At 55.6% G+C, this 22,900-nt stretch overlaps 1 protein-coding gene across 2 annotated transcripts in view; it reads right to left on the bottom strand.

Annotated features, from left to right (window-relative positions):
- The window catches only part of PWWP2B (PWWP domain containing 2B), a 44,421-nt gene that overhangs the window by 5,795 nt on the left and 15,726 nt on the right, over positions 1-22,900 (bottom strand). The window contains exon 3 of one of the 2 annotated variants that reach the window (XM_065672507.1): positions 19,831-20,343. The exons of the other annotated variant lie outside the window; for it this stretch is intronic. The gene's annotated coding sequence lies outside the window, so the exon portion shown is untranslated. Of the gene's footprint in view, positions 1-19,830; positions 20,344-22,900 lie in introns of those variants that run through there. 2 annotated transcript variants of the gene reach the window in all.

Genomic DNA, 22,900 nt, shown 5'->3' with positions numbered 1-22,900 from the left:
GCACGGCATGGCCAGGATGTAACGGGGAGTTACCTGGAAGGGCTGGGACTGCAGGGTTGGAGGAGGTATCGGTCAGTGCTCGGCTGGGGGGCATGGGGCGAGTTATTGGTCGGCTGGTGTTGAGGTGTTGTATTCTTTCCTCTTGTTATTTCCTTTATCATTGTTATCATTGGTGGTAGCAGCAGTGATTTGTGTTATACCTTAGTTACTAAACTGTTCTTATGTCAACCCGTGGGAGTTGCATTCTTTTTGATTCTCCTCTCCGTCCCTCCAGGAGCAGGGGGAGGGCAAGAAGGGGGGGGAGTGAGTGAATGAGGTTTGTGGTTGGGTTTAAACCACGACACCAGACCAGCAGGAACAAAGGTGTTGGTTCAGAAAACAAAGCACAGCTCTGTCACCTCAGCTCTGAACAGCCCTCAGTGCATCCAGCAGAACTGTTCCAGCTGAGCTTCCCAGGGAGAAACAGCAAACACGTCTTAATCAGGGCTGTCCCTCAGCCTCTCAAACAAGGGAGTCTGGGAGTCTGCACAGCATGGCACAGCACGATACAGCACGGCACAGCATGGCACAGCACGGCACGGCACGGCTCGGCACAGCACAGCTTGGCACAGCATGGCTCCGGGCAGGGAACAGTTCTAGCTGACAACAAGCCATTTTCCCAGCCCACCTGAAGCCAGCATGAATGGAACCGGAGGGTTAATTCCCGAATTCCAGGCCCCGGGACCTGGGCTGTGCTAGTTCTTTCCTGCAGGTTTCTAATTTGATTTTTCTCTGCCTGAGACATCAAAGCTGAACCTCCAGAGTAGGACTTCCTCATCAGCAGAGAGGAAAGGAAATAACTTACTTAGTGGGAAGGATGTAGACGTACCGAGGGGAAACATTTCCATATTCTTTTTATAGCTACGAAAAACAACTTTAAAGAGAGTCCTCTAAAATCTATTTTTATTGCAAAGAAAGGGAGCTTCGGGGCCCTTCCTTGCAGTCCTCTTCTTCTCCGCACCTATAGATGAGAACACCGATGAGATGAGCTGAACTGCAGCATCTTTTCCATGTTCACAATACATTATTGATTGGAAGAGGAGGAAGCCAGGAAGAAACAAAGTGCTCACGAAGAGCACAAAGCCAACCCTTGGGTTTAACCTCCTGAGCACTGACTCAGCCCTGCAGCTTCTATGGGGTCTGCGAACAGTTCTTGGCCTCCCGAATTCCAAAGCAATCCGGGCCCTGGCCCCCAGGTTCCCATCGTTGTACACAGAACCCAGCCTGCAGAACCCAGCACGGTGCTGGCCGGACGAGTCTCTGGTGGAAACCACGACTTAACTGCACCATAAATGGCTCATAGTGTGCGCACAGCAGATCTGGGTGAGACTGCTCCCTGCTCACCAGCATCTGCCTCTCGCTGTGGACGCGGCAGTCCAGCCACTTGTTCCTGGGCCTTTCCACAGTTATCCAACAGCTCCTGCCTGAAGGAACAGCGGCTCCGGTGCCTGCCAGGACATTTCGGATGTGCTCCAGAACCTGAATTTTAGCACCAAGTAAAGCTCTCAACAGAACCACAGGAAAGACAAAATAAAAAGCCCTGGGGCTTACCCGAGGACAGAAGTGCAGCCAAGCGGCTCATTACTGCACTGCCTCGCACGGGGCCAGGCCGGATGCTGGAGCAGCATTCCTGTGGCTCCTTCCCCAGCTGGCCACGGCACAAAGCAGTAAAATCCATCAAATCTGCTTCCATTTGCGAGAGGTCAGAGCGAGCCCGTTTTCCACAGCTTTCTGCCGTGCTTTGCAGCCTCACATTTTATCCAACCCCTTTAAGAGGCTGCTGCTGCTTCAGAAGCTGTCCTGCTGCTGGGGCAGCCCCGGTGCGTTGGCACCATCTGGCACAGGGCTGTGCCCCCCACGTGCCCATCCCCTAGAATCAGCCAGGCTGGAAAACAGCTTCAAGCTCATCCACTCCAACCCTTACCCCAGCACTGCCCAGGCCACCCCTGCCCCATGGCACTGAGGCCTCGTCTCCACGGGGTGTGACCCCTTGCAGGGCCGGTGCCTGCAGCCCTGCCCTGGGCAGCCTGTTCCAATGCCTGAGCACCCTCTGGGGCAGGAATTGTTCCTCAGCTCCATCTAAACCTGCCCTGGTGCAGCTTGAGGCCGGTTCCTCTTGTCCCATCCCTTGTTCCTTGGGAGCAGAGCCCAGCCCCTCCTGGCTCCATCCTCCTGTCAGGCACCTGTAGGGAGCCATCAGGTCCCCCCTGAGCCGTCTCTTCTCCATCTGAACCCCCCAGGTCCCTCAGCCGTTCCCCATCAGACTCGCACATCCAGGATGATGCTCACAGGAAAGTCACACCAGATTTAATAGAGAATAACACCATTTCCTCAGTAGGAGGCTTTCCTGCATAGCACTGGGCACAAAAAGGTGACTCCAATTCCTGCAATTCTCCAGCAGTATCACCTCTGCTGCTTTTAATGGGCTTTGAGACCAATCTGTCCAAGAAACCTAAGCTTCTGTTGCTCTGCTGGCCAGGCTGGATGCTAATTCCAATCACTAAATGCAGCTGTATAAATTACACATTATTTAGTGACGCATAAGAAGAACTGTTAATGGCGAGGGGTGGCTGAGGATATAACTACACCCGGAATCCTGCGAACTGGGAATGGCGCAGGATACTCCCAGCATAAATCCAGAGGCCTGGAATGAATCCCAGCACCCCGGCTATGGCTGAGGCTGGGTGGCAGCGGGCTCAGGCCGGGTGCTGGATGCAGGATCCATCCATTCCATGGGGCAAATGCAGCACCAGGGACCTGCAGGGACTCCCAGGCTCCGTGCCCGCCGCAGTCCCCGAGCACCAAGAGCACTCCTGGCTGCAGGCACAAGGAACGCGTCCCTGTTTGGAGCCCACAGCCTGTTTAACTTAGGCAGGGTCATGACCCTCCCCCTGACCTGCAGCAGTTACAGCGCTCGGTAACGTGTGGGGATGCCACCAAGTGCCACGACTCGGTGCCCACGTGGCCGCATGAGCTCGGTCGGTTTGGTTTAGGGGCAGGCAGGGCAGGGCTGGCCGGGAGGTTCCTGAATTCCCAACGCTCCCTTTTATTGACCAAAGCTTCCCAAAGGACCGCAGAGCTGGAACGTCCCACGTGTCCCTGGGTGTCCCTCACCATCGCACCGGGCAGCAGCAGCACAGCGCTAACGTAACCCAGGAAGCCAAAGAACAGAGGGGCTGTGAGGTGCCCGTTCAAACACCACCCCCTAAATTGCTGTCTTTAAAGCGGGTGTCTCCATTGAGGTGACGAGGCTGTGCTAAGGAACCCTTCCCTACAGGGTCTTACAATGCGCTTCCCTCCAGACTGGCTCGGAGCGAGCCCCGCACAGTTCACTGGCTCCTGGGAAGGCATTTCCTAGGGACTGGGAAGCCAAACCTCTGCCCCAGCACTGCAAATGGCCCTGAGTTGCTGAAGCCACTGGGCCAGCCACGGCTGAGCATCACCAGGGGAAAGGCCACTGGAGGCAGTGATGGTATCTGGGGATGCTGCAGAGGCCATACAAAGTGAGCAGCCCTGTTTGCATGGGGTGGGAGCACTCACGAACACAGTTCTGCACTTTAACAGGCTCAGAAATGCTCTGATCCTGTAGCTTTGCCCTGTTTTCTCCTCTCAGAGAATGCTCTTCTCCTCTGGGACGTGACATCCCACACTCAATGGATTAGATGGAAAGCAGCAGCCACACCATGGACCAGAAGAGCACGTTTGCTTTGGTTTCACCTCAACCTCCCTCCCAAAAGGAGTTCTGAAGCATCACAGGGATTTTTGGACATAACAATCTATAATTTCCTATGTACAGGTTGGGCTTTATAGCTGCTCAGGGAATAGGCTGGACTGCAGACAGAACTGGAGAGCAAATCCGTGCTTTTTTGGTAACAAAAACAATGACTTCACTGGAGCTGCAGCACGCCATCGCTTCCTCTGCTGGGAAAGCACTGCTCAGGCTCCAGCTGCTTCCTGAGTAAGCAAAAATAAGCGTGTCCAGCACAGGAGCAGGCTCAGGACATGGGGGAGGATGCTTCCTCCATGCGGGTGCAGAGCCTGCTCCGGGATGCACTCAGCAGCACGGCAGCTCTCAGATAGCAAATACCCAGAGCTGAGCGACCAGGAATAACCAAGTTGGGTTTTCTGCTTCTCTCTTCACTCGCACCCAAAAGCAGCATCCCAGCTGTTCCCCCTGGTCTTTAACCTATGCTTTCACCAGGGATCAGCTGCGTCTTCCAAGTAAGCCTGAGATCTGAGCTGCGTGAGCAAGAGGAGGTAACAACGAGCCTCAGCTCCCCCCATCCCGTCCTGCTCCCATCCCCTGCTCATCATCTGAGCAAAGCCCCTGTGTCCAACCTGGCCTTGAGCACTGCCAGGGATGGGGCAGCCACAGCTTCTCTGGGCACCCTGTGCCAGCGCCTCAGCACCCTCACGGGGAAGAGCTCCTGCCTAAGAGCTCATCTGTATCCACCCTCTGGCAGGTTAAAGCCATTAATAACTGGCTGGAGTCTGATAACCACAGATGCTATAAATGGACACAACATGATCCAGCCAAAGTTCCTCTTTTCATTTTAGCCGCCCTGTTTGTTTAAATCTTCCACATAAGTGAGCTCCAGAGGGATGCAATATGCTGTGAGAAGAACATTTCTTGTCTCGGTTCTACATGTACTGACCTTCCCATTTGTACTTGGCCTCTTGAAAAACACAGCTGTTAATTACCATTATTATCACTGGCTCATAGACAAAGTCCTCCAATTTAAGCATTGAATTTAACTGAGGCAGAGGAACACAAAACCTTGGAAAACTACATGGAGGATCTGCAGTGTGACTCGTCGTGACTTACATGAACAATCTACCTAAAACCACATCATACTCTGTTAGCTTCTTTTGATCTTCTAATCCAGTTGGTTTGTCCTTGGAATCAGCACCCCACAGAGACCACACAGTTTATTCTCTGTGTCCTAACGAAGTCTGTGATTAAAAATACTCATCAAGACCTCCAGCCAGGTGGAGAATTCTGTTCACTTTGTGTCTGCAGTGAAAGGTGAAGTACCACATACACCAGAGATCCCCCTCTGCAATGGTTAATCCTGTTCAGTGGTGGATTTACGTGCAAGAGAACTATCAAGGGCGCTGTTGGTGTTATTGCCCAGTGCAGGCCTCAAGGACACAAAGCACATTTTTTGCCTATATTTGCAGCCCAATAATGAAATCTGCCCTTGGGGTCTATCGTCAGTGAACGTTTGGCAGCACAAGTACTTCAGGCGTCAAGGCCAGGTCGGACAGGGCTCGGAGCAAGCTGCTCTAGTGGGAGGTTGGAGCTGGAGGAGCTTCAAGGTCCCTTCCAGGGCCCAGGGTGGGCTTTGAGCGTGGCTCTGACGCTGGAATCGCGAGGCTGGTGGTGGTGCGGTCTGAGGGGGCTCCAGCCCAAGCGCAGCGATGCCGAGGTGAGGACCTGAGATCTCCCCAGAGGGAGCCAGGAGGAGGCGGCTGGGCTGGAGCCTGGCGCTCACCCCTCCGCTGCTCCTGGGTTACTCTTCCATGTGAGTGCATTCACAGCTCAGCACACAGGGGCTCCCGGCCGAGCGCATCCAAACGCACGTGTCCCGAAGGGAGCCCGGGGCGGTCACGCACGCTGCAGCATATGGGACCCGGTGCCTTGCCCGTCTGCTTGCACATCTACCAGTACAGGAAACTCACCATCAGGAAAGCAAGCACTGCAGCTCGCATTGCCTGCGCTGCTGAGCGCGAGGGCTCCTCTGCCTTTTAGCGATACAAAAACCCTTCTTTTGATGTCCTTTGAAAGTACGTGCTTTGAACTGCTGTGTTTTCCCTAACAGCGCTGCTGGGATCACGCTCCCACCAGCTGAGAAACAGGAGCTTTAATTGCAGGCTTCAAGGAAAGCTTTCACTGCAAATCGATGAGCTTTAAGCAAGACATACCTGGAAACTGTCTGGTAAAGATCAAGGTCTGCAGTCCCCTGAGGCTCCCCACCAGCTTTCAGTGCTCTCGTACACCTCAGCAGATCTGCAGCATTTAGAAATAGCTGTTGCTGCCACTGAAAATACAAACCACAGCATTTGGCCATCACATCCACACAGCTAAATATAACACCTGATGGAAAACAGCAACAAGGAAGGTGGTTATGGCGCGGGATAAAACCAGGAGGCAAATAAACCCTGCCTGTAAGCACAGGAACAAGTAAACAGAAGGTGGCCCCTTTCCTTGCCCAGCTCTCCCAGGCAGATTCAGAACAGGTATTTCTGTGTGTGGCTGCGGAGCCTGCAGGGAAAACAAAGCCGCTCCCAGGTCAGTGGCTCTGCAGCGGGGTCTGAGCCAGGCCCTGTGCCTGCCATGCTGCCCCATCGCTCACTGCTGCTCCAGTCTCCATCGCTCGGCTCTGCTGACAGGGAAAGCAAACACATGGGACACGGAGAGTGGGGCACTGAGTGACCCCAGAGCCATGCCTAAGAGCTCACCTCGGTCTCCCCTCAGGCAGGTTCAAGCCATTCCCCTTGGCCTGTCCCTACAGGCCCTTGTCCCAAGCCCCTCTCCAGGTTCCCTGCAGCCCCTTCAGGCACTGGAGCTGCTCTCAGGTCTCCCCTTCAGGAGCCTTCTCTTGTCCAGGCTGCCCCAGCCCAGCTCTCTCAGCCTGGCTCCAGAGCAGAGCTGCTCCAGCCCTCGCAGCATCCCCGTGGCCCCCTCACTCCACCAGGAATGGTGACTTTGTCACCCCCCTCTTGCTGAGCACAGACCCAGCAGGGCTCCAATGCAGGACCTGTTTCTCCCTGGGCTGCACTTTCAGAGCTGTCAAAGCCTGCACAAAACGCTTGCTCCTCCCAACTGGTTTTAAGGCACCACAGCACAATGGGTGCTAACAAAAGGCAAAGTGATCAAACAATGTGGCTATAAATCCCTTCTGCTCGGCTTTCACCCCCTGTCACAATTACTGATGTGTTTTTACACTGAGCTCCTGGGCAGACGAAACCTCAACATTAATGGAAAAAAACAAGCTGGGAAAAAAGAAAAGCATCAGAAAGTAAAGAAATCCCGAATCCTGGAGATGCACCATCCAGAAGCCAAACAAGCACGGGCCCATTTCCATACCGCTGTCAGCGCCCTGCTCACACCCAAGCAGTGGCAGCCCCAGGCCCCCAGACACAGCACACTGCCTTCAGGGAGGGCACCGCAGCTCTGCTTGCTTGGAAAGGAAAACCACCTCCCTTGCGGAGCAGGTGACAAGCCACTGCTCGGCTTCATTCACAATAAATGTTTGGGTTGCTGATGTGTAGAAATGTCTTTGCTTTTCCCCCAATTCCTTTTCTTAAGCCCAAGAAGTGTGCTTACCAGTGCTGACACAGAGGACACCCGATGCATCAATTGCCAGGCCTGCATCACCTACCAGATTCAGCTCCAATGGAGATAATCCTTACAGAGGTTCTAATCTTCATGAAATTCTCCCTTATTGACTCAAGGAACTAAAGAGAGTGGAATTCCCCTCTTGGACACATCCCAGCAAAGGTTTCCGTATTTCCAGGCCAAGCCAAAGCAGAAGCACAGGCCTTGGTAGACAGCATGTTCCTGCTGTAAGGAAGCATTCAATGCAGTCGAGTTATCAGAGAACCTCACATCAAACTCAATCTCTGATTTTAAATGTTAGCCTTAAATAACAACCGTATTTTCAAGCACAATTTCCTTCTCTATCTAGATGTATCTCTGCAGTGTATGAACTCCATCGCACCAGTTCACTCTGCTTCGAAACACCAGTAAAGCACCTACTCCTGGGAGATGCTGATCTGTGCCTGATGGTTTCGGGGTGGGTGCTGCCGGCAGACCCCCTTGTTTCGCAGTAACTGTGCTACAGAGGCAGCACAAGGGTTCTGCCGGGGCCAACTCCTGCTCCCGGCAAGCTGTTACGGAAGTCAGGAGTGTGTGGGGGGAAACATCTCTCCTGTCACCTCACCACAGAACCCCCGAGTTCCTCCAGCGAGCCAGGAACCCGGGCTGATGCGTGCCAGGGCGTCTCTGCTGCACACCCCGGCATGCATCTTCCCAAGCGCCCCAGTGCCCCATTCCCATGGGCACCACTTGACCCCCACCAGCAACCCACCCTTCCCTTCCCCTCCTCACACTGCCTGTGCCAAAGCAAGATCAGCACCATGGCCAAAACGGAGAGCAGAGACACAGTGCCCATGGGGCAGGTAACAGCCATCCCCATTGCTGGCGGAATCCATCGGTGCAGCTCAGAGGAGCCCTTGGGAGCTCACAGAGCCAGATTATACCAAGGCAAGAGGATTTCCAGCCAAGGCACATCAGGAGGATGTCCTGGCAGCAGCTTATGTGCCTTAATCTGCCCCACTTGTCAGCACCCCCCACCTCACCGCAGGCAGAGCAACCCTGAGGCGGGCAGGAGCTGGAAGGGGATGTTTGCTCCCTGTTCAACTGACACCTTTGCATCAGCTGGCACCGCCTGTGGCACTGAGTCCATCACAGTGCCCCTACATCAGTACTTTGGGGCATGCCAGCTAGAAATGCAGTACACAGACCGGTACCACAGCACTGCTCTGTGTGCTGGGGGGAGGAGGAGACAAAAGGGGTGACAGAAATAGCATTGTGCTCCAGGTAACAGAGTTTTCTGACTGGGACCTCCACAGTTTGGGGACTGAGGCAAATCTTCAGCTGCCACAGACACATTTTTGAACTCCTGACACTACACATACATGTATATTGTCCATGAGTATCTCCAGGTTACTGGAAAACCACCCTAAACCAGCCCACCCTGTCCATGCCAGCCCACCCTGTCCATCCCACCCCACCCTGTCCATCCCACCCCACCCTGTCCATGCCAGCCCCCCCTCTCCATGCACCAGTGAATCACTGTGGATGACCGTGTCCGAGCCTGCCCCAGGGCAGCTGTGGCAGCCGGGAAGCAGGCAGCCTCCAGCCCGTTTCTTGCAGTGATTTACTGGAGGTGACGGCTCTTTTCAGGAGCCGTGATTTAACCCCTGTGATTTATGGCAGCTCCATCGTGCTCCGGTCACCCGCGGATGGCGTCCAGCGGGGCCTGGCTGCTGGCCCCGCGCGAGAGCCGGTGGCACGAGAGCCGCCCCGGGGTAGGGCTGCACGTGGAGAGCAGCAGCCTGCAGCATCACTCACACGCTGACCAAGCAACAGCACCTATATTTAGTTCTCCCCCATGCCCTGCGCTGCCATGGGCTGACCGCGATCAACTGACCCTGCCCGTGCTCGGGTTTGTCACATCCCACCTGCAGCCACGCTAAAACCAGGGCTGCAGAGAACCCGCCAGCCCTCCGTGCGAGCAGCAGCTTCCACAGCAAAGCGCAGCAGTGCTCTGCAGCGCGGCTGGTCCCTGCATCGCTGCACCAAGGGGGGGGCTCCCTCTGCTCACCCCTCAGAACACGGCCTGGCAACAGCACTGCTGCCACCGCTCGTTTCAACATCCCCCTGCGTCCTGCCCCAGCACTCGGGGCAAAGCCATCCCGCAGAGACGTCTGCTTCGGAAAGAGACCTTCACGTTGCTCTCTGACGGGGGCGGCTCTGAAGGAGCTCTCAGAGCACAAACGCATTTCACAGCCTAGCTCCTGCTGGCACCCGGGATCGCACCCAGAGTGCAGGCAGGAACGAAGCCTCCACACGAGCCTCTCCCATCGCCGGTGTCTGTGGCATCCGCAGAGCCAGCGCTCGGCTCGCCTCGGGAATCCTCACCGAAAGAGCCCCTCACGGCGGGCAGGGCTGACCCAGAGGAGGGGGCACACCAAGGCTCGGCTGACGTGAGCGGCCCCGGCCCCAGGACACCCCTCCTGCTCTGGGACATGGGCTCAGCTACTGCAGCCGGGCTGGCGTGGGGCGAGGCTGTCGGACTGACTCTGCAGAGACGAGGAGCTTCATCTGCCAGTATCCTGCTGGCACCGACACTGGCCAAAGACATCGCAGCAGCAGCTACAAGGGTGTCCCATTAAAACCTCTGGGCTGCAGCAGCGAGGGTTGGTGCTGTGGGGCCTGGCCCATTGATCCCCAGCACTCACAGGGTCCCCTCTGCATTGCCTGGGCTCAGTTTGCCCTTCAGCAGGAAGGTCTGGAGCATCCAGCCATCTCCAAGGGATCCAGTTTGTTCATTCAAACTGGAAAAGCAAAGAGACCATCACCTGCCTCCTGAGCAAGACAGCTCTTCCCAGCCAGCCTGGCCCCCACACGTGGAGAGGATGCACACAGATGGAGAGCTTTTGAAGGGCTCTTCTGAGAGGGCTGAGCCTAAGAACGTGATTTATTTTGGAAGGTATTTAGTGTAATGCATTGGTTTGCTGCTCTCCTTCAGTCCTCTCCTTATCATGTAAGGAGCCTCGAACAGATTACAAAGAGCTGCCCAATAAATACATTGAATCCCAGAACCCCAGCCTGGTTTGGTTTGGAAGGGACCTCAAAGCTCCTCCAGCTCCAACCCCTGCCACGGGCAGGGACCCCTTCCACTGGAGCAGCTTGCTCCAAGCCCCTGTGTCCAACCTGGCCTTGAGCACTGCCAGGGATGGGGCAGCCACAGCTTCTCTGGGCACCCTGTGCCAGCGCCTCAGCACCCTCACAGGGAAGAGCTTCTGCCTAAGAGCTCAGCTCAGTCTCCCCTCGGGCAGGTTCAAGCCATTCCCCTTGGCCTGTCCCTACAGGCCCTTGTCCAAAGCCTTCCCCTTTGTGTGCTGGGATCTCCTCTTGGGATGCTCAGCACCCACAGGGATGCACCAGGCAATGAGTGAAGGCAGCGAAGGTGAAATCACCCAGGTACAGCGAGATCTGCTCTGCGTGTCCCCCCTTGAGCAGCCAAACCAGCCCCATCTGGGATGCTCTGACCAAGACAACTGCAGGTAATGGTGATAAAGCTATCGCTGGTGCTTGCAACTGAGTTCGCAAGAGCTAAGAAATGCAGTTAAAAAGCCAAAACAAAATGTCTGAAACCCCAAATTTCTGGTAGGTAAACAATTCATTTATCTGCTTTAAGTAGCAGGTCTGAATTGTTGCAGTAACGGGCTCCCTGGGTCTGTCTGGCTTTTAAGTTGCTGCAAAATATCGACGTAAGTGCACTTTCTCCTTCCTCAAGCATTTCTGCAGCGGTGCATTAGTGATTTGGTTACTCAGCGCTGTACTTTGAGTCAATCGAGTGAGACGGGAGGTGAGCTGCTGCCGCAGGCACTAACACCATTCCCGCAAGGCTGCAGGAGCGCTCCCCCATCTCACAGGGACGGGTCACTCATCGGGAGGTAACGCGGAGCCTGGCAGCGCTGTGCCGCAGGCGGGAGCGCACCCAGCCCTGCTGGGGCTGCTCCGGTACGAGGAGCAGGGCCCGGAGCGGAGCCTGCACTGGCACCAGAGGCAATGCTCCTTCCAGCCGGGCAGCGGACGTGAGCTGCCGAGCTGCCACTGGGCAGGAAGAGAACACAATCGGGCAGGAATGCGCTCCTCGGTTTGTTCCCGCTGCACGACCCCGCTTCGGTTCCTCCAGAGTCCACACCTTCGGTTACTGCAAGTCAACAGCCTTCCCCTCCCCTTCCTTTCCCTTTCCCTTCCCTTCCCCTCCCCTCCCCTTCCTTTCCCTTTCCCTTCCCTTCCCCTCCCCTTCCTTTCCCCTTCCCTTCCCTACCCTTCCCCTTTCCTTTCCCGTTCCCGTGCACTTGGGTGTGTGACTTCACAGCCTCTACTTTGTCCCCGCCAGTCCCTTCCTCGCTGGGCTCTCCTCCATCCACCACCACTACGGCCTTCCCTTAACAGGCGGGCACTGGTGGGGCTGGTGAGGTTCATCGGAGCTGTAGAAGGGGGACGTGGTCTCATCCACTGCTCTGGGAGCACTTCCCACAGCACCTCCGGGTCCAACTTCACTCAAGACCATCAGACACAGGAGTCTGGGAAGTGCTCAAGGCCAGGTTGGACACAGGGGCTTGGAGCAAGCTGCTCCAGTGGAAGGGGTCCCTGCCCGTGGCAGGGGTTGGGGCTGGAGGAGCTTTAAGGTCCCTGCAACCCAACCCAGTCTGGGGTTCTGTGATTCCACAATTTCAGGGTGCAACAGGTCTGGACTCTTCTTCTGTACCAGATACCAAGTACCTCTAAAATGAATTATCATTGTACCCATAAATTCCCAAAGACTGGAAGTCCTGACTGCTGGCCACAACCACTCCCTCCCTCCCACAGAGAACCAGAGGTCCCATTTTGCAGTGCCGGATGCTGTGTACGGGCAGCGCTGGCAACCAGCAGCTCTGTTTGCTGACTTGTAGCAAAGGCAAAAACCCAAAGCCCTGCACAAAAAATGCTTTTCTCAACAGAACGCTTTTCCACGCTACCCAGGGAGGTTCACAGTAAAGGGAACGCTGGTGATGCCACCCATAAAAGAGCATCCATCAGTGCTGTGCAAGCAACTGATCCTACTTGCCCAATCATAACTAAATCCCATCATCTGTTATTGGGGGGGATGAGGGGGGCACATTGATTACAGCTAATAATGTCTGTGATGGGAAGAACAGTTTAACCTTGAATAAGGGTGAATTTTTAGGCACAAAGCTGCCCCCTGTGAGAGCAGCGGCAGGTCCCCATCACAGACCCTTCCAAGGAGGTGGGGCTGAGCAAAGCTGAGCACGTTGAGGAGCAGGGTGACTTAAGCCAAGGTTTAGCCTTCCCCCTGCACCCTGTACAGAGGAGGGGACACCACCTCCATGTCAGCTGCTCTTGCTGCAGACACGACGCTGCTGGTGCAGCACCTCCACAGCCCGAGCAGGAGCAGGATGGGTGTCCCCAGGCAGGGACTGGGGGTCTCATGTCCCACCAGCCTCTGCCCTGCCCTGCCCTGCAGTGCCCCGCACTGCACTGCCCAGCCAAACCCGGCTCCTCTGGGAAGTCTGGTGCCGCTCCTGCCCAGCACAGCCTGACACAGAGCCAGTGAAGGCTGCAGGCAGCAGCGCAGGGGAAGGTCTGAGTCAGGTCTGACAAAGAGCCATCCCCGGCGGAAGTCACGATCTTCATCTCTGAGTCATCAAATCACAGCATCACCCGGGTTGGAAAAGTCCTTCAAGCTCATCCAGCCCAACCATTGCCAGCACTGCCCAGGTCACCACTGACCCACGGCACTGAGGCCTCGTCTCCACAGGGTGTGAACACCTGCAGGGACGGTGCCTGCAGCACTTCCACCTCACTGCCTCAGTGCGTTCCCCATCACCCCCAGCCATGGCACCCATGCCCAGCACAGACCCCACGTGGGGAGGGCCACATCTCACCCGATCCCAGCCACGGCCCTGCGCTCTGCCCCACGGGGCATCGGATGCCCAGGGGAGGCAATCCCAGTGCTGGTCCCACCAACGGGGCGCTGCCGCTGTGTCTGAACAGCCAGCACCCGCCTGCAGCATCCCCTGCTCTGAGGTGCTGAAGAGCTGCTGGCTCATGGCTCCCAACCCGCAAACCCCCTCACACATGCTGGTGCCCAGGGCCTGCTACGGGGGGTACCCCAACCTGGAGGCACAGGCGGCATCAGAGGAGATCAAACTGGACCTACAAATGCCATTCTCTGAGCGGTCTGCACACGGGGGCTGTGGAGTTTCCTTCCCACCAAGCATCCATGTGTGAGGGTGAAGCAGTGTTAGTGCAGCTCCTACAGCCGGTTGTAAGCCACTCCAGGGACTGTTACATTGAACAACCTTTTTTCCCTTAATTTAGAGGATGTTTCCAAGCAGGAGGCCATGGCCAGAAATGTGAACCAGATGTTTCCAAAGGCAATTCCTGCCCAGGCCCCACTCCTGTTCCTTGAAACTGCTGCAATTGTCATACCAAGAAATGTCCGTGCAGGATGGGGCTGTGGGTGCCCCGGGCAGGGAACCCACCGGGATCCAGGGGCCCCTCATACACCAGTGAACACACGGATACAGGAGGAGCTGCCAGCTCCACGTGTGTGTCAACAACATCCCACAGAGTCCCTCACATGAACCCACCAAGCACTACAGTCAGAAACCAGCCGAGACAAGAATCAAAGTGATGATCACACAGTTTTCATGTGGAGAAAGACAGAAAACGGGAATGCAACACTTAAATACTGAAATGGGAGGAAACCAGGCCAGTAAAGTGATCCTCAAAGGGGTTTGGTGTCACGAACTCCACATCACAAGGTGAGGCGCTGGCACAGGGTGCCCAGAGAAGCTGTGGCTGCCCCATCCCTGGCAGTGCTCAAGGCCAGGTTGGACACAGGGGCTTGGAGCAAGCTGCTCCAGTGGAAGGGGTCCCTGCCCGGGGCAGGGGTTGGAGCAAGAGGAGCTTTGAGGTTCCTTGCAACCCAAACCAGGCTGGGGTTCTGTGATTAACATTGCCCATATAAACCCCATTTTCCTCAAAACCGTCTCACCAGGGCGTCACCCTCACTACATTCCCCATCTAATCCAATGCACACTTATACTGAGGGATTCCTGGATCTAAAAGCGCCTTCACATAACTGATGGATCCGGCTCGAGGAAGCAGCACGGGCTCCTCAGTTGGTCTTTCTGCTGTAAAACTGGCTCAGGGGAGCAGCACACATGGACGCAGGCCGCTCTGCCCCTCCCTGCTGGGATAGACCCAAACCCCATCATTTTCCACTCAACAGGAGCACTTGGGGAGCCCCCTTTGCATCAGCAGCCACTGAGGAGCTCCAGGATTAGCTGCTGAAGCTGCCTGGCAGCAGCCAGGCCTCCACGCTCTGGGAAAACGCTGGGTTCCTTTAGCAGCAGAGCTTCGGCTGGGGACAGCATCAATAAATGTGGTTTGAGAGGTGTCCTGGGTTGAGCAACAGCAGTCATTTTTCTCCTTCTTAGGAGCTAGTACAGTGCTGTGTTTTGATCTTTTGGCCTTGGAACAGCGCTGATAACGCCGATGTTTTCAGTTGCTGCTCGAATGTTTGGTCTGGCCAAGGACTTTGTGAGCCTCATGCTCTGCCAGGGAGGAGGGGAGGCCGGGAGGAAGCAGAGACAGGACACCTGACCCAAACTGACCAAAGAGGTATTCCATACCACAGCACGGCATGGCCAGGATGTAAGGGGGAGTTACTCGGAAGGGTGAGGGACGGCAGGGTTGGAGGAGGTATCGGTCAGTGCTCGGCTGGGGGGCATGGGGCGAGTTATTGGTCAGCTGGTGTTGAGGTGTTGTATTCTTTCCTCTTGTTATTTCCTTTAGCATTATTATTATTGGTGGTAGCAGCAGTGATTTGTGTTATACCTTAGTCACTGAACTGTTCTTATCTCAACCCGTGGGACTTGCATTCTTTTTGATTCTCCTCTCCGTCCCTCCAGGAGCAGGGGGAGGGCAAGAAGGGGGGGAGTGAGTAAAAGAGGTTTGTGGTTGGGTTTAAACCACGACAAGAGGCTACAGCAACATGAGGATCCTTAGTTAAAGCTCCCTGATACAGGTACTGGTGTCTGTGATACCCAAGTGCCAACTGCATCACTGATCACTTGCACAGGATTGCGTCCGGGACTTTCTGCAGTAAACCCATGGGACAGGCTCCAACCAAGCTGGAGCACAGAGTGCCTTGCTCCGACCAGCAAAGCCGGATTTCCAGCCATGCATTAGCTCACAGCCATAAGTAAATTCAAACCATGCAGAACCATTACAGGTTTCTGCGGACGACCTTGTTGAGCAGAAGGATGGGGCGGAGGAAAGCCATCAACAGCATCAACGCCAAAAGCATCCCCATCCCCACCCCAGCAGCCAGACATCAAACAAGACCAGTTTGGGTCCATCAGCAACAGCTCGGTCCCATCCCAGCCATCACCCACGCAGGGGCCATGCACACCGCATCCCTTGGGACGTTGGCCAAGGCTGCCGCCATTCCCTGCTGCACCCCCTGCACTGTCAATGTGAGCCCTCCACCGGCTCCACCAAAGCTCCATCCCCATCAGTGCCTTGGTGTGCACTACCTCCATGCTAAGTGCCACAATTCCGTGCTAGCTCAGCAGAGCATCCTACCCCTTGGCGCAGCTCAGGGACCCTGCCTGGGCAGTGCTACACAGCATGGCTGGGCAACCTCTGTCAACCTGGTGCTTCCTGCAGGGCATTGGGTGCAGGGACACCTACAGCAGGCATCAGGCTGGATGTGACCCAAAGGGATGGGTGCACACCACAGCACTGAGCACGGTCAGGGCAGTGCTCATGGGGCACTGGATGGGGACAGTGGGGAGCAGAGGGGCTAGGGGGCCTGAAAACCTGCTCGAGGTACATGAGACATGAGGCCAAGGCGGAGGAACGTGCATCAAGCACACATTTCATCTACAGACTCACTGCATTAGCAAAATGCCCCGTTACAAAAGTACCAACGGGGTCAGTCCTGCTTTGGGTAACATCAGAATGAAATAACAAACACCCGCCCTGAAACCACGCTGGGCTCCTGCAGGGCTTCCCTGCGGGACCCACCTCTGCGGGCTGAAGGAACCAGGAGGAACCCCCCAAAACCACAGTGCGGAGCAGCGGGGACGGCAATGAACCTGGAGTGCAACGGGAACGGAGACGGGCTGGGACAGGCCCCGCTGCCCAGAGCCAAGCGCAGGGGCAGGAGCGGAGGGAGAAAACCGCTCACGATCAGTCAGAAAGAGCAATGTCCCAGCGCACATCCAGCACAGCTCCCACTGCAGAGATCCCCAGACAGCGCCTGCCATTCCCCAGCATCGCCAGGCAGGTTTTCCTCTGGCAGCGTGAACGCCTGCACAAACCCGTTCAAACTTCCCGTTATAGGAACGGACATCTAGAAACTTCTACATCAGCTCCGTAAAAGCAGGTCAGAAGTGAAGCATCGCCCTGCTCTTGGCTTGAGCTCTGGGATCTGCTGAGGAATTATTTTCATCTATCTGAATAACGGCTGAGGCAAAAACAAAGCAATTTGGTGAAGATGTCGGCTTTAAGCCTTGCCAAAATTGAGGAACCACCTTTTCACGGAGCTGAAGGGAGCCGCTGCTTCAGCTCCCGCACACAGACCCACGGCTGTGCTTCCTGTCGGGATGCCGTGTGCGGCTGGTGGTTAACCCACCATGAGCCGCTGGTTCAGAGCAGGACCCCCGCTCACGCCTCCCAAGCACCGCTTCTGCTGTTCTTCATAGAATCACAGAACCCCAGCCTGGTTGGGGTTCAAAGGGACCTTAAAGCTCATCCGGCTCCAACCCCTGCCACGGGCAGGGACCCCTTCCACTGGAGCAGCTTGCTCCAAGCCCCTGTGTCCAACCTGGCCTTGAGCACTGCCAGGGATGGGGCAGCCACAGCTTCTCTGGGCACCCTGTGCCAGCGCCTCAGCACCCTCACAGGGAAGAGCTTCTGCCTAAGAGCTCAGCTCAGCCTCCCCTCGGGCAGCTGAAGCTCTGCCGTGGCTCTGGGTGGAGCAGCAGAACCTGGGGGCTCACGGGCTGCGTGAATCCCACTCTGCTGCCACGCTCCACAGCTGCTGTTAACAGACACGCGTGTGCCAGGCCACAGGGCACGGGGTGAGGCAGAGCAGGGGTCCCAGCACAGCCGCCTCCATTCTCTTTGGTCTGTCCCCAGCACTGGCAGCAAACCAATTGTGACCTTCCCCTGCAGACACAGGCACTGCCCAGGGGCGCCGCTCACATTTTCCCCTTACCTCTGCACTGGCACGGGCAGTGCAAGCCCTTTGTTTGCTTTCTCCAGGGCCCAGCTATGCCGGGAATGTCACACATCCGGGGGTAAGGACAGCTGGCAGAGCACACTTATGTGCACGGGGCTGGGGGGGTTACACTGCGGAGCCAAGCTACCATCCAAGAAAAAACTCTTGGACATCCCGTCTTAAAGAGCTCCATCCTGGGACCACATCCAGCGTCAGAGGACAGCTGCTGGGCCGGAGCTCACCTTCTCCATCCATTTCATGTCATAGAATGGCTTGGGTTGGAAGGGCCTCAAAGATCATCCAGTTCTGGCAGCTGCTCTCAGGTCTCCCCTTCAGGAGCCTTCTCTTCTCCAGGCTGCCCCAGCCCAGCTCTCTCAGCCTGGCTCCAGAGCAGAGCTGCTCCAGCCCTCGCAGCAGCTCCATGGCCTCCTCTGGCCTCGCTCCAGCAGCTCCACGTCCCTCTTGTGCTGCTGCCCCAGGGCTGGATCAGGGCTGCAGGGGGGTCTCACAGAGCACGGCAGAGGGGCAGGTCAGCAGCTGTGGATGTGAGGTATCGCAGCTCCTTCTCACACCAGCACTGACCTCAGGGGTGCTCCTGCCTGTTGATGGGACCGCAGTGACACCCATGAGCCTTCTCAGGGGAGCACAGGGCTCACCTGTAGCTCCTGGCATCTCCTTCAACCATGAGCAGCCCTTCCACACGCAGGCAGGAGCCTTCCCTGGAGCCGGGAGCAGACAAGTGCTTTTCCTGAGCACAGGGCTCAGTTATTCCTGCTTTGCCTTTGAATTTTGTTTCTGAAATGGACAGAGGGCTGCTCGTAGCCCCTCACTCAGGCAACTGCTGCAAAGCTACGGCCAGAGAGCTTGGCAATGCTTTTGGGCAGGGGTTTTGTACAATAAAGAACTGTGTGAGCAGAAAGCCCACAAATCTCAGTGGCCACCAGGTAACCCTGGGCCTTGCTCAAGAAGATGCTAGAAACAAGCCACAAAGGAGCTCCTGAAGACAGATGGGCCGGGCTAAGAAAGGTGGAGCGGCCTGCTGCGGGAGCAGGGGCACTCCGTGCACAGAGCACCCTGGCCCGCGGAGCTGGAGATGGGCAGCGCGATGCCCAGGTAAACAACGGCCGCACAGAGGCCTTACTCAAGGTGCAGAGCACATTCCTCACCGCACACTGCCGCCTTTTACACTTGGTTTTGGAAAACAGGAAGCTTATTGATTTGTTTGCAGAGGTGGCCAAAGCCGGACCTGGGAGACTGATGCCCTGCTTCAGCCCTGCACTGCAGCCTGCGTGCCTTACACCACAGCTAACTGGGTACCAACTGAGGGAAACAGCTCTGACTCGCTGTGTGCCCTTACTGAGACTCAGCAGAAGGGGTTTGGTGCCGGACTCTTCTTGTTAAGCTCTGCTGTTGTTAAACAGAAAAGGGAAGCTCTGACCTCTGCTGCTGACACGCAAAAGACCACAACATGAACCAGTATGAACCAGGAAAACACGAGCTTGGATGTCTGCCCGCCTGCTCGCCCTTTAGCTGGACAAGAGCTCAGCACAGTGTTTGCTGCAGCAGAGGAAGAACAATCAGGAACCTGCACAATGACCCTGGCAGCTCGAAGGCAACGTTCGACATGCAGGCAAGCTGTCACCCAGCAGGGACAACTCGGAGCTGCTTTCTCCAGCATCAGAAAGAGCAGATTACCACACACTAATGCTTTTAGGCTGAGGGAATCCAAGGCAAAACTAACGCAAACCCCCAAAATGAACTGAGACAGTTTCAAAGGCTTGTCCAAGGCCCAGAAATTAATAGATAAGAGTTTCAAAAGCTTGTCCATAGCTCACTTCAGCCTGTCATCCATTCGTGCTCTAAAGCTGGTACCGAACCCGTAGGCTGTTTTCTGGTTTTTAAAGCCTGCTAACCATCTCCAGTCATGTGTAAGGATGAAAATCCTTCCTATCCAACACCATGTGCTCAAGGGGCCTTAAATGACTCTCACTGACCTGGTGCGAACACAAGTGAGTTCAGAACATCATTTCACTCTCCAACTGGAGCCACAAAACTGAAAGCACACAGTGGGACACACCATCCAAGGTACCTGGTGACAGCTTGTTCACCTACCTGATAACACCCGTTCCCTCAGCTCTGCAGTGAATGACACGAAGCAGCTTTAACACACGCAATGACAGCCACATAGTTCCGTGTTGCACATCTTCCAAGGTTTAATAGACACAAAAGTGAGTCCATGGTACTTAAGACACTACAATGATTTCATTCTATTGCATGTCCTGCTCCAATTACACTTCTTGGAGTACAGTATTGAGGAAAAGTTTGGTAGCTTTAAAATGAACGAGTGTGTGAAATCTGTAAGTAAAATAAGCAGCAGCAGCAATAATCTGGGGGGGTTATCAAGAATAGCTAACTTTGACGTAATAAATACATTCCGGGTTGTGGGTTTTGCTGTTCTCCCAGTTCACTGCTGTGTGACTGGTCAAATCCTCATGCTAGGGTGAGACATCCTCCAGACCTTCCCACCAGCCTCGCACCAGAAGAGCCTCCTGCCGGTGCCCGTCCCCGTCCCCGGTGCAAAGCAGCGTGTGACAGGGAACGCGCCGCGTCCTCCTGCCGCGCGCACGGACCCTCCGGCCTCTCCTGGCTCCTCACAGACTGGTGGCCCTCTGGAGAACAGCTGGGCTCTGGCTTCTGATACCTTGAAGAAAGCGAGAGGGAGAGGTTAGGGAGCGCAGGGCCGGCGGCAGCACCAGGCTCATGCCTGGCTGTCCTCTACGCACAGCCAGGAATGCTCCAGCTCCTGGCTGGCAGCACCAGCAGCACCCACAGCATCAGGACAAGCTTTGTCAAGGGAACAAACCCGGAGCAAGGGCAGGAATTTTCTCCAAGACAGCCACGATATGGAGCTCAGTGACGATAACGAATCCTCAGTCTCTGCCTTGAAGACCGAGCCCCGTTCGGGGTGGGTTACCGCGGGTTAATCTGCCACGCGGCCCTGCACAACACACCACGTGAAGAACATCTGCCTCTGCCTTTCTAACACTACCTACGAAATAGGATTATTCTCCCCTTGAGAACAAACTGCACAGAAGCTGTTCCAAGTACCTGCAATGGCTGAAGACATCTATTGCTGCTGCGGTGCCCGGATCAGGGGAGGCTTTAGAACAGCGCTCAGTGCCTAAAGGAGCTACAAGAAACCTGGGGAGGGGCTTTGGCCAGGGGCCTGTAGGGACAGGCCAAGGGGAATGGCTTGAACCTGCCCGAGGGGAGATTGGGATGAGCTCTTAGGCAGAGCTCTTAGGCAAAGAACTCCTTGCTAATTTCTCATCTAAATCAGTTCGAGTCAGTTCAAAAGCCCGACCAGCCCTAACCCACGTCCCTGCCAAACGAGCCACAGGACACGCAGGCTCAAACCCATGTTCCTGACAAACAGGATTACTGCTATGAGCAAAAGATCAAAGACCTTTAAAAACCCCTCACTTACAAATACAGAGCACAATAAAAGCCAAGAACACAGCAGCAAATACAGGAAGATGATCACATTCCCAGCGCTGCTGAAACTGCAGCAGCAGCTCTGCTGTGGGCATGGAACCAAAGCAACACTGATCTGCCCAGACTCAGCATCCAGAAGGATCTGCAGTATCACCGTACAGCTGAGACCTAAAGAGCTGATCCAGTGCACCGCAAATGCCCTAACCCCTACATTCCAGAGGAGGACTGCTACCAGGTTTCATGCACTTGACCCATTATGCTCCTAGGAATCTGGGATAATTCCCAACGAGGCTCTATTACCTACAGTGGATGGAGTATAAATTTATACTTGATCTTGCAGAAGAATCTATTCACTTGCCTTCCGATGGATGGGGAGGTTTTCAAGAGCACACAACAGACTCACAGCTTATTACCTGGCACCTACCAAAGCCTCAGTGAGGTCCATGGGCAGAATGGCCGTCCCATGGTTTTTGCAGAAAGCTGACCCCTTAGGGACAGGTTACAGCTTGGGAATGTTTGGTCTAACCAGGGAAAGGTGCAGCTCCCTGTGGAGGAGCAGCCAGCCCTCAGGCAGGTTTTATTCTTTGGGACTGTCACACTTTGAGGAAGGAAGCAGCACAAGAGCACGATGCCAAACCACCCCCCGGTGAAGGCTTCTGGCTGCACCGGGGCAGATGCTGTCCTTCCCGGGCAGAGGAACGGGATGGGGATCTGGTACAGGAATGCGGCTGAACCACGGCTGCCCACTGAGATGACCTGGGGACAAAGATGAGGGATTCTCTTCCCTGGAGCAGAAAGTTGGTGTTAATGGCAAAACCCCACACTGCTTTAGAACAACAGATGTGCCACGTCCTGCAGTGTCAAACCTCCTCCCCTCCTCCTCTGTGCCTGTGGATGGATGGGTGCACGTCCTGGACACACAGTGCTCTGCAGCCCCAGAGGCAATCCCTGCAAGAGCTCAGGGTCTGTTCTAAACAACCAGGAGCAGAACCAGGAGTTTCCAGCATGCCCCCAGGAGAAGCAACACAGCGATGGCGGCTCCGGCACTCCCACCTCACTGCTGGAAAACCTGGGGGATACGTTAAATAAACCTGCAAAAGCCGCTGCTCCATGCTGGAGATCAAACACGACACTGCTGCAGCATCAATACCTGTATGAGTAATCGACACATAACAGGCCGACTGACTCAGGGCAATGGCATGATCCAGCAGCCCATGTGCTGAGCTGGATGTCAGAAGGAAAGCCAAGGAAACTCTGCTGAAGCCAAGTGCTTATTCATAATAAAACCCCAAAGTTTTGGATCAAATAAAGCCATTCACAAATTCTCATTTAACAGCTGTGGCAGAGTGCAGAAAACTGATTTATCTGCTGAGATTACTGCCCCATCCCTGGCAGTGCTCAAGGCCAGGTTGGACACAGGGGCTTGGAGCAAGCTGCTCCAGTGGAAGGGGTCCCTGCCCGTGGCAGGGGTTGGGGCTGGATGAGCTTTAAGATCCCTTCTAACACAAACCAGGCTGGGATTACTGCTGGTGCATGGGGATCCTGCTCGCTCCAGCTCTGCCCTGCTCAGGAGACTCGTGCCTGGACACTTCAGGACAAGGCACAGGACATACTCAGCACCCTTCCATGGCACAGGTTGCATCCCAGGCCTGGGCCTTTTGCCTTCATGAGCACAGCACCGAGGAGGTTCCTGCGTGTGCTGGGGATCCAGGGCTGCGCCACCTCCACCAGCACTCACAGACCAGCTCCAAGTGAAGACCAGG

Source organism: Lathamus discolor, chromosome 3 (assembly GCF_037157495.1).
Source record: "Lathamus discolor isolate bLatDis1 chromosome 3, bLatDis1.hap1, whole genome shotgun sequence".
Classification (NCBI taxonomy): domain Eukaryota; kingdom Metazoa; phylum Chordata; class Aves; order Psittaciformes; family Psittacidae; genus Lathamus; species Lathamus discolor.
Note: the sequence above shows the minus strand (reverse complement) of the source record. Positions and strands in the feature narration are given on the sequence as shown.